Raw genomic sequence first — 14,585 nt, 5'->3', positions numbered from 1 at the left:
CAGAAATTTAACTGAACCTATCTTGATTGATACGCAATGGGTTCAAGAGGTGGGGTGTTGCCATCACAACAAATAGAGGATAGCAAAACAACAGTTTGTTTTAGAGAGTGGAAAGACAGTTATTACTGATAGTTACAAAAGACTTAATAAAACTCTCACCTATAGTAACTTGAGAGGCAGATAACATTCCAATGAGCTTACAGCTTATAGCTTTAGGTACTCCTGGAAAACAGCATGCTAATATTATAAATTAAATTGCTTATAGGATTCTTTTGACAAGATGATTACAGATATGAGTAAATTCAGATAACAAATGGTCAGTATTCAAACAGTATTGAAAGAGAATATAAAAATATCCAAGATTTTAACCAGTGTCAAAATTATAAAATAATTATTAGAAATTATGTAAGTTTTCAACATTTAAAAAATGTTTTCAGTGTGAATAGTTCCACTCTATATTTTTTAAAACATTTTAAAAAATATTTTATTTATTCAAGAGACAGAGAGCACAAGCAGGGGAGCAGCAGAGGAAGAGGGAGAAGCAGGTTCCCCACCGAGCAGGGAGCCAGTCATGGGGCTTGTTCCTAGGACCCTTGATCCCAGGACTCTGAGATCATGACCTGAGCCAAAGGCAGACACTTAACCAACTGAGCCATCCAGGTGCCCCTACTTTTTAGGACGTTTTGACAGTATTTCTGTTTCAAAGTTGAAGTCTTCACACTCACATTTGTTTCTCTTTCCCTGAAATTTCATTTAGAGGATAATAAAGGGGGGCACTCGGCAGGCTTAGTCAGTGGAGCATCCAACTCTTGATGGCTCAGGTTCTGAGACTGAGCCCCACCACAGGTGTGCTGAGTGTGGAGCCTGGTTAAAGATTCTCTCTCTCCTTCTCCCTCTGTCTCTCCCTGCTCGTGCTCTCTCTCTCTCTAAATAGATAAATACATACATACATACATAAATAGGATAAAAATAAAACATAAACCTACAAAAATAGAGGCAATCTGAAGATAGCTTTCTGTGGATACTTCAATACATTTTGTAAAAAGTAAGTTGAAGAAAGGAAACTGAAATATCTCCAGGGTGAGAGGAAGGGTTGCCAGGTGAAACACAGGATGCCTAGTTAAATTTAATTGCAGATAAAAAATAAGTTTTATTAGTATAAATATGTCCCATGCAATATGGGATATTCTATATTTTTAAAATTTTTTCTTCATTTATTTTATTTTTTTAATCAATCTGACAATCCTAGCCACAAGAAAGCTACTATTCTTAGAGAGATTTGTTAAGACAGACAATTCATAAATCCCAAAAAGATGGCATTGAAAAAGTAAATGAACAATCACAGAATAAGAAAGTCATCTTGAAAATGTAATTGAAATTGGAAATAAAAAGTTGAATAAAAGTCAAATGAATATAAAAAAGAAATTCTTGCAGAACAGGAAAATGAATTGTAAATATGAGGAAGAAAATTAACGTTTAGTGCAGGGGCTGACACACTACGGTACATGGGTCAAATCTGGTTTGCTGTTATTTCCGGTTTGCTTGTGAACACTGCTCAAGAATGTTAGCACTGTAAGTCCCAGAAACCAAGTTGGAGCATCTCCCTCTGTCCCATTTCTTCTTCACTCCTAGCTTCTGCCTGCCTCCTCACTGGTCGAAACAGCAGTGCTCAAGCTTTGGACTGGTCACCCCCTACATGTGGGCATCTCTGCAGTTGGCAATTACCAGGCATACAAGGTGGAATACCACTCAGCTTTCAGAGACTGAGAAAATTTCCTCATTTCCAGCTAGGTGTCCAAACTGAAACCACTGGCCTCTCATGAGGGAGAGAGTGGCACAACTTGACCAGGCATCACCAAGGCAGTGAATGAAACTGATGAAGGTGCCTTCCTGTCCCACCCCTCACCTACCTTATCCTCAATATTCCTTTCCTTCTGGGTGGTGGCTCTTTGTCTTTCATCCTCAAAGTGTCTCTAGCAGATAGCAACTGGGTGCAAAGCATGCCTGTTATTTCATGGGGTCCATCACAGGAAAATGGGAGTGGGTAGTGCAGTAATTTTTTCTCTTATTCGGTAAGCACCACTCAATATCTTTGATTCTGCCACTTCCCTAATAAAATCTAAAATATTCACAATCTGGTACTTTACCTGATTTAGCGATCAAGCAAGAGAGTCAAAAATGTGACTGAAATAGTTTCATGAAGAATAGGAAAGCAGAGAAAGATGGAATAATCAAAGAAATAATAGAAGAAAATCTCACAACCAAAAAAGATAATACATCTTCAGTTTGAAAGGACTCTTCAACTGTATAGAGAAATGAGCAGGGGGAGAAAATCCACCTTATAAGGAGAAAAGCCTACATGTTTCCTGTGTAAGGGAAAATGGAAAGAGAAAAACAAGAATCAACTGCCTCAGAATTTTCATTAGCAACATCCGATGTTGAAAGCTATAAGCTTGAATGCCTCCCAGTTGCTGAATTAAATTATTGTCATCCTAAAGTTTCAACTCATCTTCATTAAAAATCACAACCAGTACAATGACAAAATGGTAATATTTTCAGACATGCAAAGTCACCTCTTTTATATTAATAAATTACTTAAGGATGCAAATCAAAGAAAGAATAATAGAAAAGAAGCAGAGTTGGGGTGCCTGGGTAGCTCAGTGGGTTAAGCCTCTGCCTTTGGCTCAGGTCATGATCCCAGGGTCCTGGGATCGAGCCCCGCACCGGGCTCTCTGCTCATCAGGGAGCCTGCTTCCCTTCCTCTCTCTCTGCCTGCCTCTCTGCCTACTTGTGATCTCTGTCTGTCAAATAAATAAATAAAAATCTTTAAAAAAAAAAAAAAGAAAAGAAGCAGAGTTTATATCTTTGAAGAACAGTGTGGTGGGAGTTATCCAGGGATCATAACTCTGCCACAGGCTTAGGTTCCCTGAACTGAGATTTGACAGAGGGTTAAGGATTCAAAAAGAGAGATCTCTGCATAGGAAAAATAATATTCCACAGAAAAATTAGTGCAGTTGAGAGGTTGAGAAAAAAATGAGAATATGCTGGAATATAATAAGGTAATATAAAAGAAGAAGAATTTATTTCAACTTAATGCTTAGTTCATTTTACATTGAATTAGAGTATTTAAAATGTAGGTAAATTAATGTAATTCCAGCACACTGCTTGCATGGCAAGGAAAAATACAGTATCAATATACTTGACATTGCTTATTTCTTTGGTAACTTCCATAATCACGCATTAGTAAATCACAGAAGAATGAACTATACCTATAAAACAAATAAATAAGAATACTTTACATTATAAACCTCTCTGTGGAGAGATTAATGAAATGAGTTAAATATAGACCAGATGACTAGAAACCAAAAAAAACTAAAACAGAATTAGGAAGACAGGAGTTTCACTCAAATTTCTCAAAGAAAGAAAAGGTTGTTTCATTCTTCACATCTGAGTGGGTCAGAGAAGAGATATTGGGAGATGTATTTAAGGCTACTTTATCAGTATGCATAAACTTTATCAAAACTTTAGAGACAATAACCTGTTTTTGAGTGCAGCAACTTGGAAAGAAGAATCTTCTCATTAAAGCTACTCAAAATGAACTTTAGAAGGACATACTATCATGATAACAGAAACAAGAGCTTTTTTTTTTTTTTTTTTTTTTTTAGATCATAAGCTATTTTACATATTGGAGAGATAAAATAGTACATTAACAAAATCTTCTTTGATAGAAAAATAACACCAGAACTCTTATGAATGTGATTATCAGCTAAACCACCAGAGATACTGGTCCAGCTGAGTTCTTCCATAACTATGTAACTCAAAGGCTAAGAGATTGGCTGAAGTCAGGATATGAATCACTGGACAGTTTTTTTTGGAAAGACAGAATGAATCATAAGGTCCTTTAATAAGGAAGTTTCAAGAAACCTTATTGTTTGGAGAAAGAGTACCCTGTCTTTCCTGTAGTCAAGCCCCAGGCCCAACCAAAACGAAGCAGAAGGTTGTAACAATGATCCAAGGAGACTCGCCCCAGAGCTCCCTTCTTCTTGTCTTTTGCTTGGCTTTGGAGTGTGAACTGACTGCGCATGATTTTAGAGGTTGGAGCCTTATTTAACAACAAGAACCAGAACTTTCACCGGTGGAATGATTGTTATGTTCAAAGCATACAGTGATTTCTTTTTAAATTTCATTTTGCCTTCACAATGCCTTATAAAGTAAGTATTCTGGTTTTAATGACTGCCAGCTTCCCTATTCTCCCCATTCCCACCGGTGTCCAAATTGACCAACCAGAGAAAGCCAATATGCTCCCAAGCCAATCACATAGGCTATCCCACTTTCACTTAGTCCACTTTCAGCTTCCCTTTGACAACAGCCTCCAATCAGAGTATTCCTGAAGCCTTCCCTTTTTTACTATGAAGCTTCCCCACTTCCCTGCCTGACATTGAGTCTCTGCCAAATACAAGTGAGGGTAGCTGAATCCTTTGCTACAGCAAGCGATGAATAAGTATCCTCTCTTCTCCTTTGGGTGAGTTTTATTTCCATGTGCCAGATGTAATTTCAGCCACTATACAGTAAGGCTTAGAATTCCAATGAAGTAATTAATTGCTAGTTTTCTTAAAACTAGCTTTTGGAAAGCAAACTTTTCTAGGCAAAAAGAAGAAAGACAAACATTTAGAAGTGTTCCATCACCTCAGATAACTTGGGGTGGCAAATAATGGTAAAAAAGAACTGCAAATCATTGCTCTAATCCTTAAATTGATTTGTGTTCTGTATTCATAGTTGAAGGAAAAGATCCAGAGCCAAATGACCTTTTATATTGTATTTCTTGGTTCCATTCTACAGCTAGTATTGTTACAGATTAAAAGAACCAGCAGTGCCCAGATTTAACTGCAGATGTATGTTAAAGCAAAGTTAAAACAAAGATGTATGTTCCAGCTCTCTAATGGCTCTCCCTCTGTTAATGGAATGAGACACAGAGGAAATTAAAAGCAAGCACCTAAATATTTCTAGTAAAAACAAGGTGCACGGCAAATACATAAGTTTAGGGAAAGTGTTTAAAATAGTATCAGTGTATTGAGGTCTGATTCTGACAGAGTGGGAGTCGTTCTCCATCCTTTCCCAGTACTTTGACTTCATACTAGGCTACTGTGGGCCACTCAGCATCTGATCTATTTCCAGAAGCCAGTGTTTATTTCTCAACTGATGTTTCTGGGGAAATCAGTTTCACCAGCGCTTATGAGGTGTCCTCCAAAAAGTAGGGGGTAGTCTCTTTTCAAATGAAATGTGAGCAACTGGGTTTTGCACCACACTGTACAAGCTTTTAATATACAGGAAGATGTGACCTGAAAATGTTTCTGAACATTTTCACAGTCCATTTCATAGGATTAGAGCTCAAAGAAACATAATTGAGCTGATATGTTTTTTCCTTGGCAGCCATCTTAAAGCCTTAATGCATTTCCAAGTTCCACTGCAATGAAGATATATATACAGAATGCCAACTCTAAGAAAGCTCTAAGGAGTTATACTTTTGAGTTTTTGAGCTAAGATCGGTGAACTGAGGTTGGTTCTTGCATAACAGTGTAAAACAGTGATTAAAGGCTGCAAGACATGGGATCAGCCTACTAGGTTCGAAATGCTGGATTTGCTGCTTTGTGGCTTGAGATAATTTTTACTCACTCCATTCCTTAGTTTGCTCTTCTATTGAGTTATTGAGAGGTTTAAGTGAGTTAGTATGGGTAAAGTGCTAAGAATGTTACCTAGCTCATAATTTTCGTTATCTTCAGAATAATTATTAATTACTATTTTCTGGGAAATTTGAGTGAGAAACCAAGGATTACTCTAGCCTCACTCTTTTATTCCATTTATTGTAAACACATTTAGTTTTTGATGATGAGAGAAACTTCATGATGATGAAAGAAAAAATCGTGCGATTGGGGAATGGTATCAAAGAAGGTGGGGGTTCATAGGCAAGTCATACGCTTTGATCCCTTAGCACTCTTACCCCCAGTAAGGAGACAAGTTAAACTCTCTCCCAAATGAATACCCACTGTGTTATATCTCTCCCCTCAGTCTGTCTCCCACTTCTGTAGAACTATGCTGAGAATTGGAGCAAGGTGCAAATTGCTCTCTGCCTCCTCCCTCAGATAGCTCTGGAACCATCTGAACCATACAGAGTCTCTGATAAGTCTAAGAGGTTAATCTCCCTACTGCTGTTTTTGCAGTTAGGTCTCTCCCTCAACTGAACAGTGACTCATTCTTCTATTGCTATGTCTTGATTTATAGATGTCTAATAAAATGGTTATATTTTAAGTCAGCAAAACTTACTCTAAAATACCATAGTTTAAAATATCATAGTCTAATTGTTTTCCCAAGGGTCTTCCTTCACATTACTACTGCATCAGGATGAATGTCATTTCCAAAAATTGAGAGTTCTTTGGTCTAGCATCTATTGAAATCAGCACTGACTTCATAATCTGACTTACTCAGTTTCAATTTTAGGTATAGGATTAGAACTAACGAGCAATATTTGAATTACTTTTTAGAGATACTGTACTATAAAAATTCTCATCCTCCTAACATCTTGTAAGCTATTTTTGAGGCTGCCTGGACTTTAAATACTTTCTTCACTGGAAGTTAATCCATTATAGCTATTAGCTTCTTGTTCTGTCAAGGTACAGAAACTAATAAACCTTGAAGGATTTAAAAAGCTACAGATTCTGAAGTTTTTTCATCAAGTTTGTTTGGCAGGTTAAATTACTTATTCTTATTAATATCAGAGAGTAGTTCATCCCAATAGTGTAGGGTCACCTTCAGTGTCTCTGTAAATAATTATGTGATTCTAAAATTGTGCAGTTGAAATTCATGTTTTTAATCATTCTGCTCCCTTCTAAGGACGTATCAAGGCAATAAAATAATTTCAAAGGTGATATTTTTAACATCTCCAGTTTAATCATTGCTCATGGTAGGAAGAAGGTCAGTAACCATATTCAAAACCATTTTTAAAGCAGTTACTTAATTTATTTAACTGTTACTGCTTTTTCATCCTTTCTTTCTGGTCAACTCCATTTTCTAAAGAAGATGTTTCATACATATTTCTGTGTAAAACTTCAAAATGTTTCATAAATACTTCTGTGTAAAAATGTGCATTTGTACTTAAATTTTAACAGTTAAGTTAGCCTTCACTGAAGAATTGACTAAGTATATCCAGCTTCTTCACCTTTCTCTCTGTGTTTTATATTTCCTTTTTTATATTTCCTAACTGTAATAAACATTTGAAAAAGAGTAAGTCATGCTTCTTTTCATCACAAACATAGGATACTAGCAATTTTATAACTTCATCCACAACTATAATTTTGTTTTTGTTTCTTTGGCTTAAGGCCTAAAATCTAAAACAATAATAAGACATGCAAAAGCACCTAACACATCACAGGAGTGTAAAAATTTAGAAAATAGTATGTATTTGCAAACTACAAATACAATAATTCTTTATAATCATATTACATTATTCAAGCAAAACGTGGTATTTCAAACACTTGAGTCTTCATTAGAAATTACTCTTGGGGCACCTGGGTGGCTCAGTGGGTTAAAGCCTCTGCCTTTGGCTTGGGTCATGATCCCAGGGTGCTGGGATGGAGCCCCACATCGGGGGGCTCTCTCTGACTGCCTCTCTGCCTACTTGTAATCTCTCTCTGTCAAATAAATAAATAAAATCTTTTAAAAAAATAAAAAAAAAGAAATTACTCTTAAGGTAGATAAAAGAAATAAAATGGGACGTTATACATACCCAGTTTAGTTCTTTATAACAATATGATGAGAAAGGAGATAGGGTAAACAAGCAAATTTATGTTTGTACATTCCCAGTTTCCCCTAATGTACATAGGCTCATCTTCATTACCAGGAAAAAAAGCAAGACTATTCTCACTATAAAAACCAGAATCCATGTTCTACTGAGAACCACAACGGATATGATTCTTGCCTTCACCTTCAAAGATCAACTTAAGCATATTCATCTTCTTATGTCTCCTCTTGGAATTTTTCTTTTTTACTATTCCCTTTCTTATAACTTCTACTGAGTTAAGTGGGAGTTATTCTGCCAAATCAGGCAGATTTCTCTAGGTCTCAACATTGACTTATTTTTCCTCTCACCCCATGGGCATTCTCATCAAGCTAATGCATCTACCTAAAGTTATACAGTATTGCAACTTTCTTCATTGTAAAAGGGTCTGAGCTCACAAGAAAAGTCTTTAAAAGGTTATAAAATTAATGAGTACATTACTAAGTTAATTTTAGAATGTAATATAATGATCTTAGGAATTCAAGACTTACGAGGCATTTGCCCTCAGGTCTACAAAAAGCTAAATATTTATTTCTAGAACGATAGACTTAAGTGGCTTATAGTTAACAAATAATTTCAAATTATGCCTTTACAGGATGAGAAAAGTAAACCAAAACTTATATTCCCAACAGCTTTGTAGTACTGAAAAAAATCAATCTATAACCTTGTATATTAATTGAGCATATTCTGAAATGTGGGATAGGGGCATAAATATAGAAAAGATTCCTGAAATTTTTATTTAGCAGCTGTTTAAACTTCCTTATAGTGGATTTATTACTACTGAATTAACTTGCACGTTTGAGATTCAAACTATACTGTACTAGAGAATAGAGAGTTTAAAAAAAAAAACTTTCTATATAATTCAAGCTCAAACATATTGATCATACTCAAATGTAAGACCTGAAATTACAAATACAGTCATAGTGGTATAATATTATTTTAGCACTTCAATCATGATTGTGAAATTTACATTCAGTTGTACCTAGACAAAATTCTGTAGGATTCTATACAAACCTTGATGAAACTAATTACAAATCAATCAATATCACAGAAGCTTATGTTGATAACAACTGAAACGAAGCCTAGGATCTCAGACTCATAGCATAGTATAGAAGAGCACTAGAAAACATGTGTTAAATAAAAACAAGTAATTCACATTCTCCTCCTGTATGAGATTCCTTGTTCATCCATACCTGAGTGTCACTATCCCTGACCACCCATGACACAATTTAAAAATAATGACTTGGTATCATGGCTAGGTCTATAATGGCTAATTCAGTTTTAAGTTTTGATGTAATGTGTGACCTAGAATAAATGCCAATGGCATTTTTTCCAATATTTGCTTTGGTGATAAAATAGGGAAAATAAGGCATCTCTCTCTGAAATTCTGAGGCCAAAAAGAAAACCAATGTTAACCAACAATAAATATATCATTTTGTAGTCACATCAGAAAATATTGGCAAAGAAGTGTAAAAGCTTCATGAGAGCTTAAAATAGGGTATAGTATTTGGAAAATAATCTTATACCGATAGACCAAGACTAGAGATATCTGAGCAGGCAGAAAAGCTACTTTGTGTTACTATGCTCTAGTGACATACTGTGAAACACTGGGACTGAGATTCAACTGTATTCAAGACCACGCTGAGAATCCATTGGTACTCTTTGTGTTTCGAATTTTACCTCAGAAAGTGGAAAAAAAAAAAAAAAGAATTTGATGATAAGTTACCAGATGTAAAGATAACAAAGGACTCAAACCTAAGTAATTGATTGACTGATAAGTTTCATCTGTCTGTTACTTTTTTATTTCTTCTTTTAGGAACTAAATGGTCATTGTATCATGATTTCTGTAAACTGAAACTATGTACAGATTAAGTACAAGATTAAAATTTATAGGGACTGGAGAGGTGTACATTTGGAATAAGAAGAGACATATTTGCTACATTCTAAGATATATTTTAATGCTTATTCATTTGCTTATTCTTTGAATGACCATTTATTGAACACCTGTTGCATGTCTCTTTTAAGTTTTGAAGCTACAGCAGTGAACCAAACGCACAAAAGTAGTTGTTCTCTTGGAGCTTACATTCTGGTTGGGGACTATATCCAACTATACTTGAATCCAATCTTGGATGTCTGCTAGGCTTACCAAACTTGAAAAATCCAAATAATTCTCAATCTTCCTCCCCTTCAAATATATTTCTCCTCCAGTCTTTCCTAGCTCAGTGTCATCTCCATTTACCCTCTTGCTTATGTCAAAAACTTTAGAGTTACTCCTTTTCCCTCATTCCTTCACTCTTCCCATACAATCAGTCATCAAATGCTGTTGGCTCTACCTTCCAAATCTTTTCATCACCTGCTACAACCCTGGTCCATTGTTTTTCGATTATACTGATATAATACATTTTCTAACTTTCCTGCTTTGGAAGGGGTGGGGGAGGAGAAAGAGAGAGAATATAAAATAAAACAAATGAAAAAACTACTCCTAGTTGGTCACTCAAGAGAGTTAGGAATTAAGTTGCTGTTGATAGGGATATATATATATATGTGTGTGTGTGTGTGTGTGTGTGTATATCAATCACTTGTATATGTAGTTTAATAAGTTTGAGTTTATAATTATAAAATATATTAACAATTATAAAATATAATTAAATTGAAATGCAGTCACTAAATATAAAATTTAAAAAGTGATTTCCCTATCCACAGTCATTGGAAAATTCTTTTTTTTCTTTTAATTTTTCTTTATTTTTTTAATTTCTTTTCAATGTTTCAGAATTCATTGTTTATGCATCACACCCAATGCTCCATGCAATATGTGCTTTCCATAATGCCCACCACCAGGCTCCCCCAACCTCCCACCCCTAGCCCATCTAAAACCCTCAGATTGTTTTTCAGAGTCCATAGTCTCTCATGGTTCGTCTCCCCGTCCAATTTCCCACAACTCCCTTCTCCTCTCCATCTCCCCGTGTCCTCCGTGTTATTTCTTATGCTCCACAAATAAGTGAAACCATACAATAATTGACTCTCTCTGAAAATTCTTAAAACAGTGACAACCTGGTAGCAAAGAACATTCTCATTGCCCACATTGTGGTCTTAATATATAATTTTCATACAAAACAATCCAAGGCTCCTTGAAAGAAATGGAAGGAAACATTCAAAGTCTACATGGAAACATTTTAGCTTAGATAGCAAAAAATATCTCAAATATACTGTGAGGGTCATGTTAAAGGACTTAGTAGTAATTGAAGAGTCTTACACTCAGTGAAGATAAGAAAATTTAAGCATTGAAAGCAAGATAATTTGAACACCTAAAATACATTTAAATATATGAGTTTATCATGATACTAAAGAATAATAATTACTCATTATTATCTTTAATGCTGGTAAATAGACTCATTATGCTGTGAAACAAATGTAAAAAATTAAACATGTACCCTAATGTTTTCTACAATAACTGTTCTTTTGGATAATCACACAGCAGATGAGAAGTTTACTTTTAAGAGAGAACTTCAAATAACAGAATAATGCAATAGATAGAATTATAATATCATTTTATATACTCAAATATATTAATCTAGCTACTGATCAACAACCACTGTTAAGATCAGAAAACAAGACAAACACACATCATGCACCTCATTTGAGACCTCTATCTATGAAACAGTATTACTAAAAAATTGCTAAAAAATTGCTAAATGTGAATCCTATCATGCCTCCAGTTCTAATCTACAGAAAAATACACAAGAACATTAGCTCACAAACTCTGGAATTTCCCAGGTGAAATCTGAAACTGGCCTCATACACAGAGGTCAAGGAGAGACCAAAGAAAGAGGCAAACCATTTCAGATTGGTAGGTGGCAGGTTTAATAAGCAAGAAAACTTACTTACGAGATTTGTCTTGGGTGGCCACCAGATGAGTAGATATCCACACCTGTCCACCAGAATCTTAAAAGTTGTGCAGAGGCCTTAACTGGGCTCAGTCATGTATACCCTCCAGATGATCTCAATAACACATTACTTTCTTTCAAGGCTAAGCCCTTGAAAATGGTTCTCACTATTGGAATGGAGGGTAGAACTACATTACAAGGGCAAGGAGCCTCTGACTGCCCAGGTCCAACTTGAACGTCAACTGGCAGTCATGTTCTCTCCATGACCTCTACTGAAAAAGAGAGAAGAACATGTTAAAAGACGCATGAGGGATGCAATCAGCAAAGAACCAACTGTGGGAAACTCCTGGACAAAGGATCTTAGTTCTAATTCAATAAATAATAAATAAATATAAATAAATAAATAAGTTGCAAGTAATTAAAGAAAAAAGAGAGATGACAGAAGACTTATATACTAAAAGGGAATTAAGGGATATTTGAGCTAATTACAATGTTTGGTACTTAGTTGATTCCTGACTTTTAAAAAAAAATTGTAAAAACAATTGTGGCATTTGTGAGAAAACTGGTAAAATTTAAACAATGATTGGATCTTTTCCAATATTAGGAATTTATTGTTAAATTTTTGGAATAATAATGAAAACATGGTATCTTAAAAAAGGACTATATATTCAAATAAACATTCTGAGGCATTTACAGATGAAATAATACAACATCTTAGATTTCCTCAGAAATGGCTTAAAAAGAGGAGATAGGTAGGAGTGTAAATAACACAAGATGTGCCAGGTGTTGGTAATTGTTGATGATGGGTAATGGTGAAGGATTTTATTATGCTTTTCTTTCTATTTCTAGATATAGCTGAGTTTTTCTACAATAAACTAAAAATAAATGTAAGAATATATCAACATGATATAAAATATTCAAGTAAAGTTTTTGAGGCAAGAAAATCCAACTGTGTTCCTTTAGTTGTCAGGTCATTTGCTAAATGTTTTGAATCATTTTAAATCAGACAAAATGTTATACTGGAGGCTTCATGCTTTTAGCACATATTCTGTTGGTAGAGAGGTTTTTGCAGGAGCCAAATTTACTTTGTTGGGGGTAAAAACTACTATATGTCAGTACTTTTAATGTTATGTACATCAAATTATAGTAAAAAGACAACTATGAACAAGATGCAACTCTTCTATTTTCAGGAATGAAACAACTGCATTATAGTAAACCAGGTTTATGTTCTACAATCATGTGGGGTTCTCCCATTCCTTCATTTTGTTATGGGTCATTCAAAATATCTTAAAAAATCAGTCATTTCATCATTACTACTCAAAATATTCAGTGAGAGATCTGAGCTAGGAAAAACTGGAAGGTACTGAATACACTGCATTGCCTTGAATCCATTTGCAACTTGTAATTTTCGTAGAGCACATATACCCTGGGTGTGCCTTAATGTGGATAAATTCATTTCATTTTGGTTGAGCTGTATTTTTGTCAACTAGGGCTGCCATAACAAAACAGACACCACAGACTGGGTGCCTTAAACAACAGAAATTTATTCTTCCACAGTGCAAAAGCAGAAAATCCAAAATCAAAATATTGTCAGGGTTGGTTTCTCCCAAGGTCTATGTCATTGGCTTACAAATAGCTGCCTTCTCTCTGTGTCCTCACATGGCCTTTGCACATGCAGATCTCTGGTGTTTCTTCTGCTTCTTATGAGGACATTGATGAAATTATGGTCCTACCCTTATGACCTCATTTCACATTAATCACCTCAATAAAGGCCCTTTCTCCAAATGCTGTCACATTGAGAATTAGGGCTTTAATATGTGAATTTAGAGGGTACAATTCAGTACCTAACAAGCTGCAAAGTGTTGTGTTTTTTTTTCCCCCCTGATAATTCAAGAGAATGACTGGGGAAAAGTTAATTTTTCACATAAGGAAAGTCTTTCCAAAGAAAATCACGACTTTCAAAAGGTCCACTCATTGTAAGTTTAGTAACTGGAATACTGTCATTTAGCTGGGATCCAAGTCCTCTGGTATCTGTGTCACCTGTTCCACACACAGCCCCTCAGCCCTCAGACATCAGCCACCGCTCACTTCTAATTCTAGAGGTTGACCCCTCCCACATCTGCCAGTCAATGTTTTCAAATGTGCACAGATTTGTGGCCCAAATTTTTGAAATTTACAGATGGCAAACACACATATGAAAAGATGCTTCACAGGCTATGTCATTAGAGAAACGCAAATTAAAACAACAACGAGATACCACTACACACTTGTCAGAGTGGCTAAACTCCAGAGCAGACAACACCAAAGGCTGATGAAGTGTGAAGCATTGGGAATTCTCGTTCGTTTCTGGTGGGAATGCAAAATGATACAGTCATTTTGAAACACAGTTTGGAGGTTTCCCACAAAACTAAACATAGCCTCTTACCATATGATCCAGCAATCATGTTCCTTGGTATCTACCCAAAGAGCTGAAAATTATATCCACACCAAAACCTGCACATGTGTGTTTATAGCAGCTTTGTTCATAATTGCCAAAACAGGGAAACAACCACGATGTCCATCAGTAGGTGAATGGATAAACTGTGGTGCATCCAGGTAATGGAACGTTATTTCGTGATAATAAGAAAGGAGCTAGCGAGCTATTAAAAGACATGAAGGTAACGTAAATGCATATTATTCAGTGAAAGAAGCCGGTCAGAAAAGGTTAATTATTGTATGAGTCCAACTGTATAACATTCAGGAAAGACAAAACCATGAAACAGTAAAAATATCAGTAGTTGCCACAACTTAGGGGGAAGACAGGAATGAATAGGTGAAGTACGGAGAATTTTTAAGGCATTGAAAATACTTGCATATGATACCATAATAAT

General features: G+C 35.5%; 1 pseudogene; it reads right to left on the bottom strand.

Moving 5' to 3' along the window:
- Positions 1 to 12,921: 12,921 nt before the first annotated feature.
- LOC116877100 lies at positions 12,922 to 14,159 on the bottom strand (annotated as a pseudogene).
- Positions 14,160 to 14,585: the final 426 nt, after the last annotated feature.

This window comes from Lontra canadensis, unplaced genomic scaffold (assembly GCF_010015895.1).
Source record: "Lontra canadensis isolate GAN:19392208 unplaced genomic scaffold, GSC_riverotter_1.0 scaffold50, whole genome shotgun sequence".
Classification (NCBI taxonomy): Eukaryota; Metazoa; Chordata; class Mammalia; order Carnivora; family Mustelidae; genus Lontra; species Lontra canadensis.
The sequence above is the reverse complement of the archived record's forward strand: the minus strand, read 5'-3'. Positions and strand labels throughout refer to the sequence as shown.